A 4,755-nucleotide genomic window follows, 5' to 3' on the forward strand; every position below is an offset into this window, starting at 1 on the left:
AACTTCTTTAGCTTTTTCTTATCTGTGAAGCTCTTTATCTGACCTTCAATTCTGAATGATAGCTTTGCTGGATAAAGTAATCTTGGTTGTAGGTTCTTGGTATTCATCACTTTGAATATTTCTTGCCACTCCCTTCTGGCCTGCAAAGTTTCTGTTGAGAAATCAGCTGACAGTCGTATGGGTACTCCCTTGTAGGTAACTGAGTTTCTTTCTCTTGCTGCTTTTAGGATTCTCTCTTTGTCTTTTGTTCTTGGCATTTTAATTATGATGTGTCTTGGTGTGGTCCTCTTTGGATTCCTTTTGTTTGGGGTTCTCTGCGCTTCCTGGACTTGTAAGTCTATTTCTTTCACCAGGTAGGGGAAGTTTTCTGTCATTATTTCTTCAAATAGGTTTTCAATATCTTGCTCTCTCTCTTCTTCTGGCACCCCTATAATTCAGATGTTGGTATGCTTGAAGCTGTCCCAGAGGCTCCTTACACTATCTTTGTATTTTTGGATTCTTTTTTCATTTTGCTTTTCCGGTTGGGTGTTTTTTGCTTCTTCATATTTCAAATCTTTGCTTGATTCTTGCGACCCTCTGGTCTGCTGTTGGGAGTCTGTATAATATTCCTTATTTCAGTCAGTGTATGCTTAATTTCTAATTGGTCCTTTATCACAACATCAAAGGTCTCACCAGAATTTTTGAGGGTCTTACTAAATTTATCGGCGGTTTTTTGAAAGGTCTTGAAAAACCTTAAAAGTGTGGTTTTGGACTCTATATCCAGTAGTTTGTTTTCCTCCATTTCTGTCATTTGTGTCCTGTTTCTTTGTCTCGGCATTTTTTATGCTTCACTGTGTCGACAGAGTGGCTTTCTGTGCTAAGTGTCCTATAGGGCCCAGTGGCTCAGCCTCCCCAATTACCTCAGGTAGACACTCTTAGTGCACCCCCTTGTGGGCTTTGTGCACAGTCTTGTTGTAGTTAAGCCTTGATTGTTGTAGGTAACACTGGGAGGATTTGACCTCCAGGCCAATTGGCTGTGAGAATCAGCTGTGTCTGCAGTGGGAGAACTTCTGTGCTGAAGACACCCTTATGGGGCAAGACTTGCTTCAGTGGGGCTCTGGTGCTCACTGAGTCTGCCCCCTGAGTGTGTCCCTTATGGATCTGAGGAGTTGTGATTGGATGGTCCCACTCTGACCACCGGGTACACTGGCTCTTGGATCTAAGGAGGTGCTAATCTAGCCTCTGCCTGAGGCTACCCAGCAGAAGCCAGCTGTAAAGCAATGCAAGTTGCCCTGGGGCCTTGGGGCAGCTGCAGTTTGTTAAGTAATTTTCAGATTACAAAGGGCCGGGCCTTTCATATGCAAAAGCCTTCGTGCATGGCTTGGGCGGGGCAGGGTCCCAGGGGATCAACCGGGCGGGCCAAGCGAGCAGTATGGCTGCTCTCAGTCCTGTCCTCAGACGCCCCGCAATCGCTGCGAGTGCCTCCAAGAGAAAGCTGCCCTCGAGTTCCGACTGATGCCAGACAGTCCTGTTTCTCCCGTATGAGTCTGGGTCCCCAGAGACTAGCCCGGAACTGAAGCTCAGAGCCTGAGACTCCCTCCCAATTGAAAAAGACAACCGTGTCCTCAGCCACCAGCCCTCTCCACATGCACCTCCGCACCTTTGTATTTACTTCCGCACCGCACCTCCTCTGAGTCTCGGTATGCTTTTCTCTTTCCTTCTAGTTGTAGAATTTCCATTCAGCCAGCCTTCCTGTGGTTCTGGATGATGTCCGTTCTGTCTTTTAGTTGTATTTTTGAAGTGGTTGTGCAAGGCAGCAATCTCCGGTGTTTACCTATGCTGCCATCTTGGTTTCCTCCTGTTTGTTTCTTTTAAATATGGAACGCTTCAGAAGGTGCATGCCATCCTTGCTCAGGGATCATGCTGATCTCTGTATCATTCCAATTTTAGTATAAGTGCTGCTGAGGTGAGCACAGGTCAGCTGTTTTTAGTACCTCAAAAAGTTTGGTTGCTACCTAAACTACATCATCGGTGATCCATTTATCTAAAATTTTTGAAGCTTCAAGAGACCAATGAAATATGCTTTGTTTTCATCCTGCCTAAGTTTATAGCTAACTTTTTCTAATTGTGCATAAGAAAGATGAATTTAGAAGCATCAAAGCATCCTCATCTCGGCCATCTTCCCGCAGAAGCATCAGTGGACGGCTTGTTAGCCTCGAAGGCATGACTTCCCATGTTAACTTTAGTTCTCCTTTGCGATCTATAGAGTCTGAACAAACTTCTAGGAAAAAACAGCCTTTACGTGCTTGTCTCTGGATGAGCCGCATGCCATGAATCTCCCTAGCCTAGAGGACCACTTCCTGCCCTAGAGGAAATTTTTCCTCAGGCAACTCCACACAGATTCTTAATCACCTAAGAATACCTGAGCAGGGGCCAGCAAGACCTTACCGGACACCACTGGAACCCCAATGTCTTCAAAGGCACAGGCCCCTTGCTCAGGGCAAACGCACTTCTGGGTGCCCCGCCCTTCACAAAGAACTCTTTTAGTTTGCGTGACCACACTGATGCCTTTCAGCACCCATCTCTGGGACTCTCAGCACCCATCTGCCACTCTGGATTTGGGGACCTGCAGCAACTATCATCATCCCATTGGCTATTCAGGTTGGGAAAGCAAGTGTCCTTTCTCTTTTGGAGCTAAAAAGAGTTCAGTCTCTTGTTTAACCAGCAAAGATTTTGTTCAAACTCTCAGAATGCAATCTAATAACCCAAAATTAAAAGCAACCATCCATTCTTCTTTTCCTTTCCCCCTCTCCCTCTCTCCCTCCCTCCATCCCTCCCTTCCATTCTCACTGAAAAGCAATGGAAAACATATCCTCAGGTGAGGATTTAAAAAAAAAAGACCTGGGAGAGAGAATACCTGCGTTTAAACCCTAGGGCTACTATTTCTGCAAGTTACATGACCTCTCTGAGCTGCAGCTTCTTCATCTGTCAAATGGGGTAAATCAGTGCCACCTACAGAGGAAAACCCTCGCACACAGCCCAGCAAGTGTGCACACACAGCCATTGTTTCTCTATCATTACCTATTAGCACAGTGCTTTCATTCATTAACCCGACACATATTTGTTGTGTGTGTACTATGTGTCAGACACTCTTCTAGATGTTGGGGACATAGCAGCTGACAAAACACACAAATCCCTGCCTCAGGGAGCTGGCATTCTAGTGTCTGGAAGTGGGAGACAAACATAAAAAACCAACCAACAAACAAAAAAACCCCCAAACACATAAAATATAAACATACCTGATAATGCTACATGCCCTGGGAAATATAAAGCTTTGCACATAGTAAGTACTCAGATGTTTTGAATCGTTTTGTCTCCCCTAGCTTCCCTTTGTCACCACTTTCTCTCTGTTCCAAGATTCCCTTTCCAATGCGATTAAATAATGTCTGCGGCGCCTGGACTCTCAATATGGGCCGTGGATCCGGGTGTGTGATTGCAAAGGGCAGCAGCGTGGAAGAACCAAGGCCAGTGGTCACGGGACATGTGTACCTATGACATGGGAAACACCACAGTGTTTTGACGTGAGTTTTCTTCCGGATGATCACACTGTTGTACTCTAAAGTTTGCACTCACTGGCGATCAATATCTCCGCTCTGTGAAGTTCAGGACAGTAAACAGCTCTGGGGCACCGTGGGGAGAGGGGTTGGAGGTGCTGACGGGCAGTCCTGTGACCCCTGTGCGCTCGCGCCTACAGCCGAGCCTCCTGTCCTAGACCTTTCTGGCAGCTGCTGCAGGAACCTTGCACCGTGTTTATCTTTCCTCTGCTCCCTCCTGGACACTTTGACGTGGCACCTCAAAACCACTAGAGCCTCAACTTGGAGCTCACAAAGACAACACTAGTGTAAGCAAACATTTGTTTGTAAATAATCCGAAGACCAGCGTCCCGGGGTCAAATGTATGAGACCAAGCCTTGCATAAATCAGAATATGGGGAACTACGATTATTTTTTTTAAGGAGAAAAAACTTAGAACGTCACCAGCACTATGATAAATCTAGGGTGTTTTTGTGAGATGTTAAACTTGTGGAAGTTAATTTATTACTGCAATATTCCCACATTCAAGCATATTTATTAATTTACACAAATTTTAAACTCTCATACTATATATTCATATTTAATAATTGTAGTATTCCATTATTATGAGGGTTAAAACTCCTCAACACAGATATTTTGCTACAAACTGGCATTGGGTTTATTTTAATACTGCTTACTTTGTGAGTATCAGTTAGCCTTAAGTTTATTAAAATTTTTTCCAAATATAAAAATTTCCAAAAGAACGATAAAACAAATCCATGAGTTGCTCTATAGGATAGTCACTTCCCAAATAGTCCCCAGTGATTGGTCTCCTGCCATTCCTGCTCTTCCTGTAACCTGTGTAACCAATAGGAGATTGTGGCCATGACGGTGGGACTGCTGAGGCGCAGTGATGGAAGACATGAAGGGTTCCCTTTCTCTCTCCGGGACCACTTGCTTTGGGGAAGCCAGTCCCCATGTTGTGAGAACAGTCAAGCAGCTGTGGAGCAACCAGCACCGGGTTAGCCTCCTTGAAGTGGATCTAAGCCTTCAGATGACTGTAGGCTTCTCCACTCCAGCCTCAGGAGAAACTGAGTCAGAACCACCCAACTAAGTCACTCCCAAGTTCCTAGCACTCAGAAGCTGTGTAAAATATTAAATGTTTATTATTGTTTTATGCTACTAAATTTGAATAACTGGAATGT

The 4,755-nt window shown here is 44.9% G+C and overlaps 1 non-coding gene across 1 annotated transcript; it reads right to left on the minus strand.

The window, feature by feature from the left end:
* Positions 1-1,850: 1,850 nt before the first annotated feature.
* On the minus strand, positions 1,851-1,953 carry LOC139004589 (U6 spliceosomal RNA). Its single transcript, XR_011470460.1, has one exon. It is a non-coding gene; the product is annotated as a U6 spliceosomal RNA (small nuclear RNA).
* Between the last annotated feature and the right edge of the window lie 2,802 nt (positions 1,954-4,755).

Source organism: Myotis yumanensis, unplaced genomic scaffold (assembly GCF_028538775.1).
Source record: "Myotis yumanensis isolate MYYU_CA2020_CCGP unplaced genomic scaffold, mMyoYum1.0.hap1 SCAF_2, whole genome shotgun sequence".
NCBI lineage: Eukaryota > Metazoa > Chordata > Mammalia > Chiroptera > Vespertilionidae > Myotis > Myotis yumanensis.